Source organism: Lynx rufus, unplaced genomic scaffold (genome assembly GCF_022079265.1).
Source record: "Lynx rufus isolate CCGP_SWC_20201006 ecotype Redwood Valley unplaced genomic scaffold, mLynRuf1.p SCAF_9, whole genome shotgun sequence".
Lineage (NCBI taxonomy): Eukaryota > Metazoa > Chordata > Mammalia > Carnivora > Felidae > Lynx > Lynx rufus.
In genome coordinates, this window is record NW_025814897.1 from 2,465,722 (window position 1) to 2,488,825 (window position 23,104).

Consider the following 23,104-nt stretch of genomic DNA (forward strand, 5'->3'; position numbering starts at 1 on the left):
CCGGCTGCCGAGGTCAGGATGGCTCAGAAAAGGGACGTAGGTGTGACAGAAAGGAGGTCAACGAGGATGCTTTGAATCTCACGGGTGAGAATTGGTGGTGACTGCTGGGGTTTGGGGTGGTTGGACGTGTCCAGATTATAAACGAATTTTTAAGCAGAACCAACGAGATTTACTAGTGGATTGAATACAGGATATGAGAGAAAGGGAAGAGTTTAACATAATTCCAAGAATTTTGGCAACGGGAAAGATGGAGAACACTGGAGGAGACTTGGGTTTGGAGGGATTATCGGGATCCCAGGAGGGGGCATGGCAAGTTGAAAATGCTGTGTAGACATCCAAGGGGAGATGTCGAACAGTTGGACATACAAGCCGTGAGATGGATAAGATTACTTAGGGAGTGGTTTGGACAGGAAACAGAAAATATCTGAGGACCGAGGCCTGTGAGTACCAACCTGGAGAGCTTGGAGAGATGAGTAGGGAGCGAGAAAGACTACTGAGAAGTGGCCAAAAATGCGAGAGAAAAAGATGCTAATGTGTGTTCTGGAAGCCAAGTGAAGATGTTTCATATTAACCAGTGTATGGATTGGAAAAACAAAGGAACAGTAAAAAGAGACAGCGAGACATCTAAGAACATTTTTTACAAATTGAAGGGAAATGTACATGTTCCCCAGGAGAAAACAGTGGTGGGAAGGCCTCATTAGAAGGAATTAACCAGAAAGAACAGCAAAGCAAGTAGCAGTTTTTCAAGGCAGAGTAGGGCTGACCACCTGCACTAGAATCACCTGAGATGCTCATTAAGACATGCAGGTCCCAGGCACCTGGGGGGCTCAGACTCTTGCTTTCTACTCAGGGCATGATCTCACGGTTTGGGAGTTCGAGCCCCACGCTGGGCTCTGTGCTGATAGCATAGAATGTGCTTGGGATTCTCTTTCTCCCTTTCTCTCTGCCCCTCCCCTGCTCTTTCTCTCTTTCTCTCTCTCTCTCTCTCTCTCTGTGTCTCTCTCTCTCTCAAAACAAAAACTCGCAAGTCCCTGAATGAGAATTTTTCATGGGAGACTAGGAATTTGTATCTTCAGAAAGTTCTACAGACGATTCTTATACATGTTACTAAGAGTAACGAAAAATTTAAATAAGGGAATAGATCCCCAGGAACAGCTTAAAGAGTCACATGTACGCGTGCAAACGTAGGTCGTAAATATGGAGATGAGGTGACCAGTTTCAGGCTCCCACCCTCATGATCTACATTTTTATCCAAGAACAGGATTAGATTACAGCCACACAGGGAAGAAATGTACTGCTTTGACTTTCAAACTTAATATCCTTTCTCCCCGAATGTATTACAAAACTCAACTTGGCAACATTTGTTTTTCCATTTCGCTTCATGCTCTGTGGGGGAGGAATTGAAAATTGAACTTTGCAAGGCCTCCTGTGGGCTCGCTGCTGCCTCCAGAGCACATGTAGACGACAAGTACAGTAGAACCCATCCTTACATCGTTATTCCACGGATGCAGCGCCGTTGCAGGTCAGAAAGGATCTCCTCTTCCTTCACGCACGCACAGTGCACGCACACCCACGCACACAACGTGCACGCTCACTCGCGTGCACCTGATATGCAAGCAGCGTCTGCAAACCCCTACGGTAGATTTTCATGTTGGGCTTATGGAAATCCATTTTATTGCCTCGTGAGTAATTTCAGCTGCTTACGCGTCCAAGCAAGTTTCTACCAGTCATTTCTTCCTTCTTCTGACATATCCCTGTTACCCTGACATTGGTAATGCTGCTGTTAGGCCTAAGGAGGGGTTCTGGGATATAGGAAAATGAGAATTCAGATATAGAGGCTTTAACTGGGTGTTAGGTATAAGTGATGAATCCCTAAATTCCATTCCTGCAACCAAGGCTATACTACATGTTAACTAACCAGAATTTAAATAAAATTCTTGGAAGAAACAAAGAAAAGAGACGGAGGCTTCAGTCTCACTGCCGCCCTTAACTCATCGTGGGGTTCTTGGAAGGTTTCGTATCTTTCCTGAGTCGCAGTCTCATCATCTTCAAAACAAAGTCGTTTGACTATCTTTCTGTCCTCTCCCTGTCTAATATCCCATCTTTCTGCGATGATTCTTTTCAAAAATACATCCAGAGAACTATGCATTTCCCTCGCCTTAGTTCTGTCTCTAGCCAAAGAAGGTGTACATACAATTCCCTATGAGGATAACCCATCAGAGGCCATTTTATAAAAAGCAAGACATTTTTGAATGCAAACTTCATTTTCTTAATGACCCTTGACTGTTTATCTGAGTATAACAGTGACACATTGCCCCTGGACAAAATGGAAAACACAGGCCGATAAAGAGGAAGTTCGAAATCACCTATAATTTTTCAACACTGCGATAATCACTTCTTACCTCTCCATGTTCCTGTTTGCTTGCTTCTTTGTTTTCTCACTAAAATTAGGGCCATTTTTCCTTTTGCATACTGCTTTTTTTCCCTTCAATGTATTGTCCTTAGTATTTATTTTCATTAAGTCGTGTGAAAATATCACTTTATTTCTGCATAAATTCCCAAGTTAGTGTTCTAGCCACACTAATGCAATCACCTCTGTGGTAGGACACTGGTTTGTTTTCAACATTGCATTATTTTGAATTATAATGTACGAATATGTGTCCATATATATATATATATTCAATGGTTTCATCAACAACATAAATTCCTAGAATTGGAATCACTGGTCAAATATTGTAAATATGTGTCCACATGAGCTGGACCCTCTTTCTTTCCAGCCACCTTTCCTGTCTTACTCTGTTCCAGCCACATGCACTTTGCTGCTGTTACATCGTGCGAAGGTCGTTTCTCTCTCAGAGACCTTGACCTCACTGTTGGTTTTCTCCACCCTCAGGGCATCTCTGTCTCTAGATCTCAAGGCTCACTCTATTCCTCCATCTATTCTGCTCCAATGTCACCTTCTCGGAGGAACTTTCCATGCGTCTGTGGTCCCAAATAGCCTCTCCCCCGCCATTCTCTATCTGCTCCCCCTGCTTTTGTCTAACATACGTTTGCCACCGAAAATCATGTTGTTTAATTGTGTAACTGCCTCCCTGTACTTCTTACTGTCCCCCTTCTCCTTAGATTAGAAGCTTCCCGAGCGGAAGAAGTATGGCTATCTCTTTCCTTCTGGTATGAATTCCTACCACCTAGAACCCTGTCTAGCATATACTAGTCGCTTACTTAGTACTCTTCCAGTGAATCATCTGAATTTGTCATTTACCCATTTGTCTTAGTCTGGGCTGCTATACTAGAAATAACGCAGACTGGGTGGCTTGTAAGCAACAGAAACTTGTTTCCCACAGTCCTGGAGTGTGGCGAATCCCAGATCCAGGCACCTGCAGATGCAGCGTCTGGTGAAGGTCCTTTCCCGGTCCATGCATACCGGTCTTCTCACACTGTCCAAACAGGACAGGAGGGGTGAGGGGGCACTCTGGCATCTGGGCATTACTGCCCTGACGAGGGTTCCCTGAGCACGTCCCAAAGACCCCACCTCCTAATACCGTCACACTGGACTTGAGGGTCTCGGCAGAGGAACTTTTAGGAGCCAAAGATATTCAGCTCATAGCATCAGCTCTCTTCGTGGATGTTTCTCTTTTCGTTGTAGAGAACATTTCAACACAATAAGACCACTTACCTCATTAATCTCATTTTAGTGTCATTATGCTATTAATCTCAATGTAATTATCTTATTGTAATAATAATCCATCTATATATCCCATAGTTTTCCTAGTTAGTTGTTTGTCTTTTTAGAGTGAAGAGTGGAAGAACTTTTTTAAAAAATTTTTTTAATGTTTATTTTTGAGAGAGAGACAAGCGTGAGTGGGGGAGGGGCGGAGAGAGGGAGACGCAGAATCCGAAGCAGGCTCCGGGCTCCCAGCTGTCAGATCGCACAGAGCCGATGCGGGGCTCAAACCCACAAACGGCGAGCTCGTGACCTGAGCCAAAGTCGGACGCTTAACCAACTGAGCCACCCAGGCACCCCTGGAAGTCATGTTTCTATCGCTGTTATTTTATGGTTCCCTTCTAGAATATTACACTCAAAAAGTCCGCAGCCCAGTAACTGACAAATATTCACATATTATTTCTTCCAGCTTCTTTATTCCTTTTTCTTGCTTCATTCTCAAATTCTGGGATTTATTTTGATGCATGTCATTTGTCTTATCTCCCTTCTTTAAATTGAATACAATGAAACCCAGAAAGAATTTTGATAAACTATTTACCGACCCAGAGTTCCTCCTGTGAATATGTCCCTGGCTAAATGAGAGGAAAGAAATGCAGTTTGGAAATTTCTTTTTCTTCAGCTTAGTGTGTCTGCTACTGATTACAGACGTATTCCTTTCTCACACAGCAGCCCCTGGAACCATTCTGATATGAATGCGGGGACAGCAGTCAGCTACGAGATATAACCAGAAAAGCGGTGAAAGCACATGTTTCTTAAAATGTGGCTGCTGTTTCTGGGGAAGTGTTTGAACGTCGTTCTGTCTGCTTGAATGTGACGCCGTGCGTGTTACTAATCACGCATACGTGATCTCACTTAGTGACTTCAGATATTTACCCCGCGTTGCAGGTTTTACAGATGAAGAAACTGATGCTCTAAGAGGTTAAATAACATTCCCAAGGTCGTATGGATAGTAAGTGGCAGAACTGCGGGGGGCCTGATAACAAAGCCAATGACGAAAATTGCGCCTCAAATGTTTGCACGACCGTAGGAGAGTGTACTGAGCTAAGTCTATCCCACAGGTCTTTCTGTCAGGTAGTCACAGCAATGATAACACCTATTTGATGGGCAAGGTGATTACGATTTAGGCACTTGCTCAAGACCCCACGACGCTATGTACACTGTTTCTTCTTCTTTGTTTTTCTTTGAAGATGTTATTTAAATTCAAGTTAGTTGATATATAGTGTATATCGGTTTCAGGAGTAGAATTCAGTGGTTCATCAGTTAGAGACAAAACCCAGGGCTCATCCCAACAGGTGATGCCTTCCTGCCCATCACCCATCTAGCCCATCCCCCCCCCCCCCACCGCCCTCCATCAACCCTGTTTGTTCTCCATCATTAAGAGTCTCTTGTGGCTTGTTTCCCTCTCTGTTCCCCCCTTCCCATATGTTCATCTGATTTGTTCCTTAAATTCCACATATGAGTAAAATCATATGATATTTGTCTTTCTCTGGCTGACTTATTTTGCTTATGATAAAACCCTCTAGTTCCATCCATGTTGCTGCAAATGGCAAGATTTCATTCTTTTTAATTGCCGAACAATATCCCATCGTATATACATATCACATCTTCTTTATCCATTCATCAGTTGAGGGACATTTGAGCTCTTTCCGTTTACCAACACTTGGCTATTGTTGATAGTGCCAGTATAAACATTGGGGTGCATGTACCCCTTCAAATCACTATTCTTCTATGCTTTGGATAAATACCTAGTAGTGCAGTTGCTGGGTCATAGGGTAGTTCTATGTTTAACTTTTTGAGGAACCTCCATACTGTTCTCCAGAGTGGCTGCACCAGTTTGCTTTCCCACCAACAGTGCAAAAGGGTTCTCCTTTCTCTGCATCCATGCCAACATCTGTTGTTTCCTGAGTTGTTAATTTTAGTCATTCTGACAGGTGTGAGGTGGTATCTCATTGTGTTTTGATCTGCATATCCCTGATGATGAGTGATGTTGAACATCTTTTCATGTGTCTGTTTAGCCATCTGGATATCTTCTTTGGAGAAGTGCCTATTCATGTCTTCTCGCCATTTCTTAACTATATTATTTATTTTGAGGGTATTGAGTTTGGTAAGTTATTTATAGATTCTGGATGGTAGCCCTTTATCCAATATGTCATTTTCAAATATCTTCTCCCATTCCATAGGTTGCCTTTTAGTTTTGCGGATTGTTTCCTTCGCTGTACAGAGCATTAATCTTGATAAACTACCAATAGTTGATTTTTGCTTTTATTTCCCTTGTCTCTGGAGACGTGTTGAGTAAGAAGTTGCTGCAGCCAAGATCAAAGAGGTTTTTGCCTGCTTTCTGCTCAAGGGTTTGATGGCTTCCTGTCTTACGTTTAGGTCTTTCATGCATTTTGAGTTTATTTTTGTGTATGGTGTAAGAAAGTGGTCCAGGTTCATTCTTCTGCACGTCGCTGTCCTGTTTTCCCAGCACCACTTGCTGAAGACACTGTCTTTATTCCATTGGATATTCTTTTCTGCTTTGTCAAAGATTAGTTGGCCATACGTTTGTGGGTCCATTTCTGGGTTCTCTCTTCTGTTCCATTGATCTCAGTGTCTGTTTTACTGCCAGTACCATTACTGTCTTGATGATTACAGCTTTGTAATACAGCTTCAAGTCCGGAATTGTGATGCTTCCTGCTTTGGTTTTCTGTTTCAAGATTGCTTTGGCAATTGAGGTCTTTTCTGGTAACATATAAATTTTAGAATTGTTTGCTCTAGCTCTGTTAAAAATACTGATGTTATTTGGATAGGAATTGCATTCAATGTGTAGATTTCTTTGGGTAGTATAGATATTTTAACAATAAATGTTCTTCCAATCCACGAACATAGAACGTTTTTCCATTTCTTTGTGTCTTCTTCAGTTCCTTTGGTGGGTGTTCCATCATTTTCAGAATACAGATCTTTTACCTCTTTGGTCAGGTGTATTTGTAGATATCTCATTGGTTTTGGTGCAATTATAAATGAGATGGATTCCTTGATTTCTCTTTCTGCTGCTTTGTTATTGCTGTATGGAAATGCAACAGATTTCTGTACATTGATTTTATATTCTGCAAATTTGCTAAATACATGTATCAGATCCAGCAAGTTTTGGTGGATTCTTTCAGGTTTTCTACATAGACTATCACGTCATCTGCAAAGAGTAAAAATTTGACTTCTTCTTGCTGGTTCAGATACCTTTTAATTCCTCTCTGTTGTCTGATTGCTGAGGCTAGGACTTCTGGTCCTATGTTGAACAACAGTGGTGAGAGTGGACATCCTTGTCGTGTTCCTGATCTTAGGGGTAAAGCTCTCAGTTTTTCCTCATTGAGGATGATGTTAGTTGTGGATCTTTTGTATATGGCCAGAATGAATCACATACTGGGCAATAAATCTGGCCGCAACAAGTACAAAAAGGTTGAGATCATAAGCCTGCATATTTTCAGACCACAACACTATGAAACTTGAAGTTAGTGACAAGAAAAAATTTGGAAAGACCACAAATACATGGAGGTTAAAGAACATCCTACTAAAGAATGAATGGGTTAACCAGAAGATTAAAGAAGAAATAAACAATGCATGGAAGCAGATGAAAATGAAAACACAACAGGACAAAACCTATGGGATGCAGCAAAGGCAGTCCTAAGAGGGAAGCATATAGCGATACAGGTCTTACTCAAGAAGCAAGAAAAGTCCCAAACACAGAATATAAGCTTGCACCTAAAGGAGCTGGAAAAAGAAGAACAAGTAAAGCCCAAAACCATCAGAAGAAAGGAAATAATAAAGATTAGACCACAAATAAATAATATCAAAATTTTAAAAAAAGATAGAACAGATCAATGAAATTAGGTGCTGGTTCCTTGAAAGAATTAACAAAATTGATAAATCCCTAACCAGACTTATCAAAAAGAAAAGAGAAAGGACCCAAATAAATAAAATCATGAATGAAAGAGGACAGATCACAACCAACACCACAGAATACAAATGATAATCAGAGAATATTATGAGCAATTATATGCCAACAAACTGGGCAATCTGGAAGAAATGGATGAATTCCTAGAAACACATAAACTATCAAAACTTAAACAGGAAGAAATAGAAAATTTGACCCATGACAAGTAAAGAAATTGAACCAGTAATCAAAAATCTCCCAAAAAACAAGAGCCCAGGGCCAGATGGCTTTCCAGGGGAATTCTACCAAACATTTAAAGAAGAGTTAACATCTATTCTCTTGAAGCTGTTCCAAAAAAATAGAAATGGAAGGAAAACTTCTAAACTCATTCTATGAGTCCAGCATTACCTTGATTCCAAAACCACACAAAGACCCCCCCTAAAAAGGAGAATTACAGACCAATATCCCTAATGAACACAGATGTAAAAATTCTCAAGAAGATACTAATAAATCAAATCCAACAGTACATTAAAAGAATTACTCACCACGATCATGTGGGATTTATTCCTGGGCTATAGGGGTGGTTCAATATCTGCAAATCAATCAACGTGACACTTCACATTAATAAAAGAAAGGATAAGATCCCTATGATCCTCTCGGTAGATGCAGAAAAAGCACCAGGCAGGGGTGCCTGGTAGGCTCAGTTGGTTAAGTGTCCCTCCAACTCTTGGTTTTGGCTCAGGTCATGATCTCTAGGTCATAGGATCAAGCCCTGTCAGGCTCTGTGCTGAGGGTGGAACTTTCTTTGAATGTCTCTCTCAGCCCCTCCTTTGCTTGCTCTCTCTGAAAATAAATAAGCATTAAAAAAAAGAAAAAGCATTTGACAAAATACAGCATCCTTTCTTGATTAAAAACCTTTAAGAAAGTATGGATAGAGGAACATATGCTCGTTGTTGCTCATTGCTGCTCATATCCTCATATGCTGCATTGGTCCTAATAGGGCTGTTTCAAAATACCTTCACCCTTGGGTAAAAGTGATTTTAGTGAAGGATCTATGTAAACTAGAGTAGGCTAGTTTATACTACTAGCCCCAATACTTATAACATTGAGACCCCCAAATTTATAACGGTTCAAATGCAATTAGGGTGCTATAAAAACTCAATATGTCCATTTTTTTAAATATTTTTTTTTCAACGTTTTTATTTATTTTTGGGACAGAGAGAGACAGAGCATGAACGGGGGAGGGGCAGAGACAGAGGGAGACACAGAATCGGAAACAGGCTCCAGGCTCTGAGCCATCCGCCCAGAGCCCGACGCGGGGCTCGAACTCACGGACCGCGAGATCGTGACCTGGCTGAAGTCGGACGCTTAACCGACTGCGCCACCCAAGCGCCCCTCAGTATGTCCATTTTTAAACGATCACTCATTTTACAAAGTTGCACATTAAAAGGAACAGCATGTCTTGGAAAAATAGAGATGGGAAAGACCCTTTGAAGCCTATGGAGCTTTGTAACTCGAATGCTCTAAACAGAACACTAAAAACAAGAAGAAAAAATATTAGTACGTACAAAACACATGTTTGTAACTACATGACATCCTGAAAAGGGAAAACTGTAGAAACAGTAGAAGTATCAGCGTTTCCCAGAGGTACAGAGGACGGTGACATGAATAGGTTGGAATACACAGATATTTTTCAGCTCTTCTCGACATTACAGTGATGGATACATATCACCTACTTTTGTTAAAAACCACAGAATGTCAAGAGTGAGTCTTTATGGACTTTGGATGTAAAGTATGGACTTTGGATGATAATGATGTGTCATCGTACATTCATCAATGGTGACAAGAGTACCAATCTGATGTTGTTGTTGATAGTAGGTGGAGCCTGTGTACATGGTGGGGGTGGTCAGGGGTAGATAGGATCTCTGTACTTTGTACTCAGTTTCGCTGTGAATCTAAAACTTTCATAACAAAATACACTCAGGGTTTTGAAAAGAACATGTGAAACTTCTAGTAAGTAAGAAAATACTTGGAAGGCAGTTTTGAAAAAGTGGAAGAGTAAAGGTAGAAGGGTACGAGGAATAACTGAGCTTCAGTGTCACAGAGACAAAGACCAAGGAGACCATGCAACGTTTGTGATGCAGAGCAGGTGACCAAATTTGGGGCAAACGTGGAGTGGATGGAAGTCACAGTTCCGTCGTGTTCTGTCACTCTGTCCAGCCATGTTAGCGGAGTTAGTGCTCTGGAGCTGTTGTTCCATGACACGAACCACGAACATACGGGAGAAAAATCACACGCAAAGACATCGCCCGGGCCGGATTCTCATCATCTCCCCATGTGGCAACCTTATATGAGCTAGTCCATCGTAGAAACTGTGGTAGGACAGACCTGAGTGTTCTGTTCCTCCCCCAACCGACAGCATCATTCCAGTGAACTGGCAGGGGGTCTGGTTCCATCCAGTTTTTCAGGGTAAGAGACTTAGGGATACCTCCAGGGGGCCCTTGGACTGATCTCCGTTTCAAGCACCCTGGAGGAACAAGGGGTCAGAGAAGCCTTTGTAAAAGATTTTCCTGGGCCAATCTTTTCTCTCACTAAATCAGATGACTGGATTTGCTCTACACGTACGGGCTTTCCCTAAAAGGTCTATTACAGTGACCACTTGCTTTGTAAAGAGATGGTGATCACATCAAAACTCATATTCCTAGAAGGGTCAGTCATGAATATTTACACTGTATACTGATGGCAAGAATTTAATGCCTGATGTAAAAAAAAAAAAAGAGATGTATTTTTTAAAAGATCTTTTGGGGCGCCTGGATGGCGCAGTCGGTTAAGCGTCCGACTTCAGCCAGGTCACGATCTCGCGGTCCGTGAGTTCGAGCCCCGCGTCGGGCTCTGGGCTGATGGCTCGGAGCCTGGAGCCTGTTTCCGATTCTGTGTCTCCCTCTCTCTCTGCCCCTCCCCCGTTCATGCTCTGTCTCTCTCTGTCCCAAAAAGAAATAAAAAACGTTGAAAAAAAAATAAAAAAAAAAAAAAGATCTTTTGTTCTTAGAACCTTCTATTGTGATACCTTAACGTTGGGACCATGACTTGAGAGGTGACGTCTCACACGGGGATTCAAAATCTGACTGCACCACATTTCACCTGCGTGATTTGGGGCAAAAGGATTGATTACGCTGAGCCTGAGGTTCCTGGTCTATAAAAACGGAGATGGTCACACTTACCCCATAGGAGTTACCCCGTAACTCACCTCTGTAAGTTACAGGCTCGACGAAAAGGCCAAAGGCTTTGGAGTCTGAATAAATGACTCCAAACGAAGTGGTGTTAGTTCTGGCTCTGCCATTTATTATTCATGCAATCCCGGGCAGATTATCTAATCCCTCTACGCTTTGGTTTGCTCACCTACAAAAGATGAATAATGAGAATACGGCATACCTGCTCTTAGGAAGGATGGGTGTCACCTAATAACGTGCCTGGCGTTTGCATCCATTTAGTAAGTATTCATCGTTTGTCCCCATCAGTGGGACTCCTGCTCTGGGTGTTGGAAGACAGCACTGAGGACAACATCCGCGTCCTTCACGGAGTTTACCTTCTATTTGGAGTTAAGGAAAGGAGGGGGAGGAGATACAAAATAAACAAATAAACAAATAAGAAAAACTTCAATAGTAATTAGCAGGAAAAAGAAAACAAACCAAGAGATAAAATACAGACTGACAGCGAGGGGAGGGCTACTTTCCAGAGGAAATCATCCTTCACGAGACCGTATCTGGTCTGAAAACTGAAGGACGGGGAGGAGTGGAAGAAGTGAAACTGAGAGGAAGGGCTGACCGGGCAGAGGACAGAGTCAATGCCCAGGTGGAGGCTGGAGGGCAAAGGCCAGTGAGGCGGGTGTGCAGGTGGAGAGACGGTAGTGGGCGCGCCGCTCCCGTCCAGGTGAGACGCGTTGGTGTTTCAGACCAGGAGGGCGCAGGTGGCGGCCGGGGAAGACGGGGCAGGCCCAGAAATGTTTTGGAGGCCTGGTCCCTGGAAGGTGTGCGGTGACTGAAAGAAACAGATCGATCAGGGTTGACCCCTGGAGTCTTCCCCTGAATCACGCGCCGTGACAGCGGATTGCGCGCGGTGGGTACGTTTTAAGTGGCACTTACGTTCAGATCGGCCACCGAAGCTGTTTTGCGTGGATGAAGATCGGCTGAACGCAATAACTGTTTTTCCTTTCTGAATAATTCCCCTCCCTCGCTCTGCCTTCAGTTTCCCTTTCACCTTTTGACGGGGCTCGGAAGCTTCCGGGCTCCAATGCTTCATTTTTTCTTCTCCCTGTTACTTCCTGTGGGGATCTGGGGCCACGGTGAAGCAGATACAGAGAATACAGGGGGTATTTAAAAACATAAACACTAAAAGAAGAGACTTCTGAAGACGATGACATCCGTGCCATGACCTGTGGAGTGCTAATTCATCAAGCCTTGAAGTGAAACATAAAGAAGGTACAAATGACGTCGTTCTTGGCTTTGCTCCCAGTGTCTTAAAATGATGCCTCCACCGAGCCACCTGACATTGTCCAGAACCTGTAAGACTATGGCGTTTCAACAAGATTTCCCCCCACCTCCTTTTTGATAATTGCATGCTAGGGGAGGGGAGAAAAGAATTCTTCACAGTATGTAAGTAAGAAATGCCAAAGTTGGGGGGTGGGGAAGAACTGTCAGTTTTCATGATTTCCCTTTCTTCCAATTTTCCATACTCTTCCCCTCTTGGTAAAAGAAGGGAAATAGTTCTCGATGAGGAACCATTCAGGTCCCACCAAACTGTAACGTGAAAAGTACAGTCCTCGCCTTTGCCTGTGCGTCTACAGGCGTGCTGTTTTCTTCAAAACAACTTCGCTAATGCTAAGATTGCTCCTTCTCCAAAGAAATGTGTTAGTGGTGAGATAAATACAATTAGAGTTGAAGATGAGAGGGACAGTGGGAACAGAAGGTACTTAATCATGCAAAGGAGACTTTCCTTAAGGCTTGAAATCCCCTCCCTGCGGTCCGCTAGGGATAAACCAATCATAAGACACACCAGCGTAATTCATTATGACCCTTCAGGATTAATAGAAATTTCAATATAGCAAAATATCAAACCAACGTCTTTTAGCAAGTTTAAATGGGAGAATGAACGAGCCCATTGTAAGTAATCATGCAGAAACATCCACCGATATAGTCGACCATAAAAATATCACCCCAGAAAATGAAAATGAAATACTTGTCTGGTCCAGATAATTGGAGCACTTAACATGCCAGAGACTCAGGCATTCAACCTAGATGAATATAAATTATTTATGCCTAATTCAGGGTCTCCAAACTGGAAGCTTCATCTTTAAAACTGTAGTTTCTTGGTGGGGGAAGAATGTGCTGGCTTCAAGCTTCGTACCTCACAATGCTTTCTAACAGACTCCCCAGTGTTTGTTTTACGTAGGCAGTACAACTGTTTTGCCCCAAGGTAATCCTGTGCTCCTCCGGAAATTACTATTGTTGAGGCTTGGCAACAGCTATTTATTTTAGAGAAGTTTATTCTTCAATATCAAATTATAAAAACAAATGCCTCTTGCGTGGGTAATGACACTCTTAAGTATCCTACTTTTGATAAGTTCAAAATTCATCATACATATAAACAAGTTAAGTCCATAAAATGCCATTTTGATCATCAAAGTGCATTATAGAAGCGTCTTAGGCATTGTTTTCCTGCAATTTTATTCTATGCTTAAAATTTCTTTAAAACCAGAGAAATTGGCCTGAATAGATCATGAGTTACACGTAGAGATCCCTGGGAAGTGTATGAAATGCTTGTTGCCATTAAGGTCCCAGTATAAATGATTACAAGTAGTGATGGTCAGCATTTCTTAACGCCGTGAGTTTCTTAGCAAATGGATGTCTTGTCAGAAATTTTCTCATCTCCTCTCTTGAAAGAGAGAAAGAAAGAAAGATAGAAAGAGAAAAGAAAGAGGAAGGAAGAGAGGAAGGAAGGAAGGAAGGAAGGAAGGAAGGAAGGAAGGAAGGGAGAAAGGAAGGAAGGAAGGAAGAGAGGAAGGAAGGAAGGGAGGGAGAAAGGAAGGAAGGAAGGAAGAGAGGAAGGAAGGAAGGAAGGGAGGGAGAAAGGAAGGAAGGAAGGAAGAGAGGAAGGAAGGAAGAGAGGAAGGAAGGAAGGAAGGAAGGAAGGAAGGAAGGAAGGAAAGAAGGGAGGAAGGAAGAGAGGAAGGAAGGAAGGAAAGAAGGAAGGAAGGAAAGAAGGAAGGAAGGAAAGAAGGAAGGAAGGAAGGAAGAGAGAGAGAAAGGAAGAGAGGAAGGAAGGAAGGAAGAGAGAGAGAAAGGAAGGAAGGAGGGAAGGAAGGAAGAGAGGAAGGAAAGAAGGAAGGAAGGAAGAGAGGAAGGAAAGAAGGAAAGAAGAGAGAAAGGAAGAGAGGAAGGAAGGAAGGGAGGGAGGGAGAAAGGAAGGAAGGAAGGAAGAGAGGAAGGAAGGAAGGAAGAGAGGAAGGAAGGAAGGAAGGAAGGGAAGAAGGGAGGAAGGAAGAGAGGAAGGGAGGAAGGAAGGAAGGAAGGAAGGAAGGAAAGAAGGAAGGAAGGAAGGAAAGAAGGAAGGAAGGAAGGAAGAGAGAAAGGAAGAGAGGAAGGAAGGAAGGAAGAGAGAGAGAGAGAAAGGAAGGAAGGAGGGAAGGAAGGAAGAGAGGAAGGAAAGAAGGAAGGAAGGAAGAGAGGAAGGAAAGAAGGAAAGAAGAGAGAAAGGAAGAGAGGAAGGAAGGAAGGAAGGAAGGAAGGAAGGGAGAAAGGAAGGAAAGAAGGAAGGAAGGAAGGAGGGAAGGAAGGAAGAGAGGAAGGAAAGAAGGAAGGAAGGAAGGAAGGAGGAAGGAAGGAAGAGAGAAAGGAAGGAAAGAAGGAAGGAAGGAAGGAAGGAAAGAAGGAAGGAAGGAAGGAAGAGAGAAAGGAAGAGAGGAAGGAAGGAAGGAAGAGAGAGAGAGAGAAAGGAAGGAAGGAGGGAAGGAAGGAAGAGAGGAAGGAAAGAAGGAAGGAAGGAAGAGAGGAAGGAAAGAAGGAAGGAAGGAAGAGAGGAAGGAAAGAAGGAAAGAAGAGAGAAAGGAAGAGAGGAAGGAAGGAAGGAAGGAAGAGAGAGAGAGAGAAAGGAAGGAAAGAAGGAAGGAAGGAAGGAAGGAAGGAAGGAGGGAAGGAAGGAAGAGAGGAAGGAAAGAAGGAAGGAAGGAAGGAAGGAAGGAAGGAAGGAAGGAAGGAAGGAAAGAAATGAAGTTTCCTCACCTCAGTACGCACTGATGTAACTAAGATAGCTTCCGTATGGCCAGTCTTGGGCCACGTTACAAGCCGGAGGAATGGAACTGATACCCAGCGGTGTCAAATGAAGAGGCCGGTAGTTTATGCAATGAAGCCAGGTTCAAGCTCCCACGCGCATTCTCCCACAAGCGCTTTGTAAAGAGAAAAACCTCCAGGTTTTCTGATCTGAAATGCAGACCTCAATTCTTTTGCTCATGTTCATACTATCCTCTGGTTACCAATAACGTACTTTTTCAGATTTGCTGCTGCCCCCTACGTATTCTTAGACTCGGCGTGAACACCAACAGTGGGCAAAATTTGCCATCGGGAATGGCAGGTGTGGTCCTGACTTGTCCCAAGGTGAGTGCACTGTGTGCGTGGGACTGGCCTGCAGCAGCCCCATTAACGTTTCAGGGACCTGTGTTTCTCCATGATTGGCACGGACACGATTTATTGGTAGCAAATGTATTACTGATCCTTATGTTTTATTTTTTTTTAGTATTTAATATTTATTTCCTTTTGAAAGAGAGGGACAGACAGACTGTGAGCAGGGGACGCGCAGAGAGAGAGGGAGACACCGAATCCGAAGCAGGCTCCAGCGTCTGAGCCATCAGCACAGAGCCTGACACGGGGCTTGAACTCACAAACCGTGAGATCATGCCCTGAGCCGAAGTCACATGCTTAACTGCCTGAGCCACCCAGGCGCCCCTCTAACTTAAAGACTTTAAAATTATGCACTTAAAATTTCATCTCATGGCAACTCTGCTATTTCTTTGTATTTCATTTCATATTAGAAATCACATTTAAATTGATGACCCATTTGCTGTACTCGCGGATGGTGTAAGCCTCGTCAATAATCCATAGACACACTTTTGCAGGGGATTATAAACTACCATTTTCCCAAAGTTTTGATTGGGAATGATGCTGAGCTGGGCACATGACGTCATAGCATTTGCCAATATGTAAACAAACAGCGCGAGGATCAGCTGGCGTCCGCCTAAAAAAATAAGGTAAAATCTCTTCCTAAGCTTGTTAGCTTTGAAAAAAAGTGATTATATATTTTGTATGTGTCGGTGGATAGGTCGATTATGTGAGGACAGTCCATGCAACATGGGAGCAAATATTTATTTGGTAATATGTATCAACGCTGCTTTCCGAAAATGTCAGGGGACCGTACTAACTGCAATCCTGGCGCTCTGCCTGGAGGCAGCAGCTCACAGAATGCCATCCATTCCTGTGTGTCTTATGCATGCCACTGGGGACTCACATTTGAGATTGTGGGAGAACCCCTGGGTTTGAGTTTTGTTCTTTTAACTTGCTAGCAGGATAGTGTTGGACAAGTCAGTTGGCTTTTCTGGGTATCCGTTTCTGTGTTTCCAAAATGCTGTGTCAAATAATTTGGAGTATGTGTGAGCACTTTGCGAGCTCTAAAAGCATTACCCAAATGCTAAACGCTTTACTCCCTTTCAAGGTGTAGATAAAGGGACGGAGGGAAAAGAGACTGTCAAGTTGAATCCCATGCCCTTGTGTACACATCATTTAAAAATGGATAACCTGTTGTGTTAAAATCATTAAAAGGATTGAATATTCTAATGATACCTCTGACTTGCTGTGAACTCATTTATTGCAGCATTTAATCTTGTGTGGTGCGACAGAAGGGATTTAAAATATGTATCTTCGGTGGATTTTTCAAAGCTGATGCAGTTGTTCCCGCAATGTTTTGTGAGAAAAAGAGCATCTGAAGGAAAAACGGATGTCGAGCGCTCTGTGCTTTCAAAGGCAAGAGTGTTTCTTGCTAGGTCAGTGGCATCAGGTAACTGCGAAATAAACGGTGCTTTGCTTCGTTAGCACAGATTTAGTCTTGTCTCCACAGAAACCTGGAGTCTTCAAATACACGGCCTCCTCTCTGAAATTTACTTACATACATGTCAAACATTATTTGTAAGGGGATTGGGAGAACGCTCTCCAGCTAAAATTCTAGCGACCGTAACACCTCTATCCTGATGCCGTTTCTTTCCCCACATTCTACGTTTTATGGTGAAGACTTAAGGAGAGAGGGCCCCAGACCGCGCAGAGCAAAAATTTTAAGACCCAAGACTTGAACCCTCTGCCTGTGGAGGCAAGGCTTTTGCGGAGTTGTAAATTCAAGGTCTTACACATTAAGAAGAAAATGTGTGTGGCACTAATGTGACTCGTGGGGGTGCAGGGCAGAAAGGGCACGACTCCTTGGGCCTTGGCCCTGGAGGCTCTGCTCGCGGCGAGGCTGCTGTGATCACAGAGCTGGGGGGCTCGTCCGGAGGGCACCGGGGACCACACTCTTCAACTGTCACCAGGTCCCTTTGCTTTCCTTTGCAGGACGTTTTAGCCTCCTGGGGAGTAAACCTTGAACTGAGTCCGGTTTCTGGTTTTTATCCTCCTTGATCCGGGACCCAGACGCTGGTCTGCGCTCCTGCAGGTACTTGAAGTTCATTCTTTAAAGGGGGCATGGAAAGAATTCCTGGCAATATGTCCCTTCCCTTCCGCCGTCTCCTGCTTGCAGCAGATGTGTGTTGGAGGCAAGTCTATTTCTGCTTTTGCTCTGATATACATTTTCCAGTTCAGATGGATCGCTGAAGCCACACATAGTTTTTCAAGGGCGTATTTCTTTTAACGGCAGAAGTAATTCATTTTCGTAAAACATGAGCAGGGAACCTGAGGGCTGAGGAAAAAAATTCTAGCTGGATGCTTTCTTTCATTTAGGCTGGGGATTTCTAGAAATATGGACCTATGGCTGACCTTCTCATTTTAAATGGCGTCATTGTTACTTACTTATTCAAATATGCGGACGGTGGTGTGGATGGCAGAGTAATATTTTTATTGGCGTGAAAACGGAAAGCTCTGAGATATATTTAGCTCTATTTTACTGCGTATTATTTCTACATGGCCTGTGTCCCCTCTTAACCATAAAGAAGCAATCAAGTGGGAAAAAAAAACAAAAGGCTTCTCTCTCCGTAGTTTTAAGGGCAGTCAATTCAACTCTAACCTTTATTAACGATCCAACAGGTATAGTGCACTAGGTTGAGAAAGACTGAAGGGAAAATGTGAAAAGCACAGAAACCGTGGACTCAGGTTAAAAAGCTTCAGCGACTTCCCTTTGTACAAATAATGAAATTGGACTCTCTCAGTGTGGCCCAAGCCGCTCGCCATCTGGACTCTGCCTTTGTCTCCAGCAACGGCTGTTCTCACTCTTGTCCTTGCTCTCCACATGCTAGACCCACTGGCCCCCTTCCCTTTGCACGAACGCGCCAGGCCCTTACGCAGCTGGGTTTGCTCACATGCTGATCCCAGTGTGCAAATTCCTCCACTCTTTCTGCAGGCGGCTTCCTGTCTTTTCGAGGTCGGTGCTAACGCAACACGGGGATTTCCCAGCTAGCATCTGAATGCACTCCTACCTACCCTTGTCTTCACTGTTGCGTTTTGAGTTTTCTCCACTGTCCTTACAGCTCTGTCGATCTCTGTGTTAGTGTTGTGGTCCGTCAACTCTGTTGTGTTCCTTCTCTCTGAGAGGTTGTACCCGGTAGTGGTTCAGAGCGCAGGGTAGGTTCAAATTCTCGCATGACTGCCTACCAGTCCTACCATTTGTTTCTTCTGCCTCGGTTTCTTCATCCATAAAGTGGGGCTAATAAACCCCCCCCCAATCTTTTTTAACAGCCCATAGTAATTTTGCTATTTTTTTAAGCATTGCAATGAAGACATTAAATTATACATTCATGTGGCGTGTGTGGTCATGGAATTATGAAATAATACTTCTAGAGTGATGTGCCGACAAAGTTGAAATTTTTCTCATTGAGTAAGATGCAGATTTCCGGTTAGGTAACTGGTTTGAAAATGGTTTGAAATGAGCAAAGGGTCCGTAAAGAAGTTATTTCACAAAAATCAAAAAAGGCAATTACGTTTTCACACGGATAAGTTAATGTCCAAACCTGTGGACCCGGAGTACAGAAAATACTCTTCAATGACAGAACTGGGTTTTTGTAAGCAACAGCAACTCTACATAAACACTTCCTGATACGTGTATTGAAGTAACATTGCGTGAAGGTGAGCAGTTTCGTGTTAAAGAGTTACAGAACGGATGTGGTGTTCGCTACTCATTTCACATTACAATTTGCACTCACCTACCTCCCCCGGTTTATTAAGAACTCAGACAAGCACATTATTTGGATATTAATTTCTCAAAATTTAAACTAAGTGAATTTCTTTTGACTAATTCTTTTCCAAATCCTGGAAGCACATAAAAATCCTAACGCAAAGTATTCTGCAAAGAGGTGGAGATTACTGAGTTAATATATACAGATTATTTACAATAATATTTCGTGTGCAAAAATCCCTCAACAAGTCGAGCTGTTATTATCACGTGATTGGCTACATGACTCTCCAGTGTCATGAACAAGGTGTGGCACATCTTGGCTACTCACTGAAATCTGTAAAATGAATGAACAAACAAACGAATGAATGAATGAATGAATACATGAGTCACAAACAAGGGATCAATCCATAGAACTCAGGCTTGACGATCCATGCTCCTGGGTGCTAGGTACTTTCTACCATGTTTTTCTGTGAGTTGGGGTAAATGAATTAACCTTCTTTCACATCAGTTTCCCAACTAACAAACACTATGTTCAGACTAGATGACTCCAAATCCCTTCCAACCTAAATATTTTATGATATGGGCACCTAAGTGGCTCACTCGGTTAAGCATCCAACTGCAGCTCAGGTCATGATAATTACGGTTCATGAGTTCAAGCCCCGCGTCGGGCTCTGTGCTGACAGTTCAGAGCCTGGAACCTGCTTCGGATTCTGTGTCTCCCTCTCTCTCTGCCCCTCCCCTGCTCATGCTCTGTCTCTGTCTCTTTCTCAAAAGTAAACATTAGAAAATTTAAATATGTTATGATTCTGCATTAGTCACGTGAGCCATGAATTGAACGTTTTGCTTTCCTTAGAATTTAAGAATTCTCTAAAAAGATAAAGCATCCCTCCTGCCCCAATCTTCCTGGATCTCTAAAGGATTTCTGATTATCTGGAGTCTACCCTAGGCGCAGACAGAACTGCACCTGATTCAGTCCACTTGAAGAGTAGTCTTCTGGAATTTTCTAAGGATTGTATAAGACCACAGCACACAAAAAATGAAAGAAATTAATATTTTTCAAGTGACTATTACATTACAGTTCCCATCGAGGGTCCCTTGCATATAGTTTATAATTTAATGCAACAACCCTACAGTGTAAGTACATTTATGCCCATTTTACAGATGACGAAACAGACATGGATTAAGCAATTTGCTGGTGCTGGAACGTGAGTCAAACCCCCTTTGGAATCTGTGTTTTGTTCTGTTATTTTTTTTAATGTTTATTTATTTTGGAGAGAGAGAGACACACATACACACAGAATCCCAAGCAGACTCCAGGCTCTGAGCTGTCAGCACTGAGCCTGACATGAGGCCCAAACCCACAAACCGCGAGGTCGTGACCTGAGCCAAAGGTGGTCACTCAACCAACTGAGCCACCCAGGCGCCCCCCTGTTATTGTATTTTAAAATTGAAGTATAATTGACATACAGCATTCTATTCGTTTTAGGTGTGCAACATCATGATTGCATATATGTGTATGTTGCAAAATGAGCACCACAATAACTCTGGGTTATTGTTATACTTACGAAATTCTTTTCCTTGTGATAAGAACTTTTAGGTCTACCCTTTAGAAACTTTTAAATATACAAGACTGTATTATTGACCATAGTCACCATACTGTATATTACATTATTATTATTTTAGATTCCACATGTAAGTGAGGTTATATAGTATGTGTCTTTCTCTGTCTGACTTATTTCACTGTGCACAATACCTTCAAGGTCTTTCCATGTAACTAGTGGCAAGATTTTCTTTTTTCTATGGAAGAAAAATATGTCAGTGTGTGTGTATACGGCACATTTTCTTCATTCATCCATCCGTCCACTGATGGCTACTTAGATGGTTTCCATGTCTTGGCTATTGCACATCTGTGATGAACTTGGGGGTGCAGATATCTCCTCAACATAGTGATTTTGTGTCCTTTGAATGCATTTCCGGAAGTGGAATTGATGGATGATATGGTTGTTCTATTTGCAGTTTTCTTGAGGAAACTCCATACTGTTTTCCACAGTGGCTGCACCAATTTACATTCCCACCAGCAGTGCACGAGGATTCACTTCTGTCCACATCCTTGCTGACCCCAGTTTTCTTCCTTTTTGATAATAGATAGCCATCCCCACAGGTGTAAAGTCATATCTCATTGTGGTTTTGATCTCTATTTCCCTGATGATGAGTGAGGTTGAGCATGTTTTCATGCGTCTGTTGGCCATCTGGATGCCTCCTTTGGAAACATATCTATTCATATCCTCTGCCCATAATGTAATTGGATTGTTTGTTTTTTGCTCTTGAGTTGGATGAGTTCTTTATATATTTTGGATATTATTCCCTTATGAGATGTGTCAGGTGGAAAAATCTTCTCCCACTCTGTAGGTTGCCTTTTCATTTCTTTTTTACTGGTTTCCTTTCCTTAGCAAAAACTGGAAGTTTGATGTCATTTCATTGGTTTACTTTTGCTTTTGTTGCCTTTGCTTTCGGTGTTAAATCCAAAAAAATCATCGCCAAGACAGATGTCCTGGAGCTCCCTGTCTATGTTTTCTTCCAGGAGTTCTATGGTTTCAGGTCTTAAATTCCAGTCTTTGATTCATTTTGAGCTGATTTTTGTGTGTCCTGTAAGCTAGTGACAGAGTTTCATTCTTTGGCACGTGGCTGTCCAGCCTCCCCAGCACGATTTACCAAAGAAGCTCTCCTTTTTCCCTTGTGCATTTTTGGTTTCTTTGTCATAAACTAATTGACCATGTATGTACGGGTTTATTTCTGGACTCTCTATTCTGTTCCACTGATCTCTGTGTCTGATTTGTGCCAATACCTACTGTTTTCATGACCACAGCTTTGTAGAACTTTTCAAATGAGGAAGTGTGATGCCACCAGCTTTGGTCTTTTTTCTCAAGATTGCTTTGGCTGTTCGTGGTCTTTTGTGGTTCCATTCAAATATTAGGCTGTTTGTTCTATTTCTGCAAAAAAATAAATGCCATTGGGATTTTGATAGCATTGGCATTAAATCTATAGATCGCTTTGGGGCGGTGTGGTAGAAATAGTAATTCTTCTAATTACCGAACCCTGAATATCTTTCCATTTATTTGTGTCATCTTTCATTTCTTTCATCACTGTTGTATTGTTTTTGATACACAGGTCTTTCACCTCCTCGTTTAAATGGAATCTGTTTTAGAATGAACAACTGAGCAAGAAATGATAGCAATGAAGGAGTGGGCTAAATAATGTGTTTCCTTAAAGAGAACAGTTTATGTAAGTGTGTTTTCAAAGAGAAGCAGAACATCCCTTTGCATGGAGTTCGGTAATTCTCTGTTCAGGTCTTCACCTTAGCTTCAACCACACTCCTCCCTTTCAGAAGATTTTTGAGACTCTTACCAGATTTTCTCTATCTAGGAGTTCCATCTGTAAAGCACCAGAGAATGTAATTTGAGCAAACACTTAGATATTCTTACATACACTATAATTTGAGATCCATTAATCTAGTCTTTTAGGTTCTTCCATTATTTTTTTCCTACATTCCCCATCGTCCAGTCTGGCTGTACTTCCCAATTTACTCAGCTCTGTGTTTGTCCTTTGTCCTTTTGTTTTGTCTTCTCAAAAAATGTTGGATCCAAATGTTGTCTTGTTTTTACACCTGAGCTCATGGATGTTGTTAGAGGAATTGCCAGGTGGGCAGATGGAACCCTCCCATGAACTGTGCTCATCAACCCAGATGGATTCTCAGGAATCATTGAACTCATCCCTCATCTTTTCTGTTCCCTTGTCCACACATTTTTCATACAAATACATTTTCATCCTCTTAAAGCCTCCTCCTTTCTGCCTCCCTCTTCTTTTCTGAACACGCTGTGCTCACTTGTGACCTTGGATCTTGGCCCACAACTCTCGCACCGTCTGAAGGTCCAGCCCTCTTCCTCCTTTCCTGGCCTGTAGCTACTTACATGAGATGTTCCCTTTAAATGTTCCCTCTGTAGGGAATCGTTCTGGAGTTCCTCAGGCGGACCCAACCGCCCTGTCCTTTGAGACACTGT

At 42.6% G+C, this 23,104-nt stretch overlaps 1 long non-coding RNA gene across 1 annotated transcript in view; it reads left to right on the forward strand.

Moving 5' to 3' along the window:
- Positions 1–23,104, forward strand: part of LOC124506338 (uncharacterized) — a 37,846-nt gene continuing 14,742 nt past the window's right edge. Inside the window, exons 1-5 of the long non-coding RNA XR_006960741.1 lie at positions 1–84; positions 15,179–15,280; positions 15,799–15,930; positions 16,551–16,719; positions 17,276–17,375. This is a non-coding gene — a long non-coding RNA (uncharacterized LOC124506338). The remainder of the gene's footprint in view (positions 85–15,178; positions 15,281–15,798; positions 15,931–16,550; positions 16,720–17,275; positions 17,376–23,104) is intronic.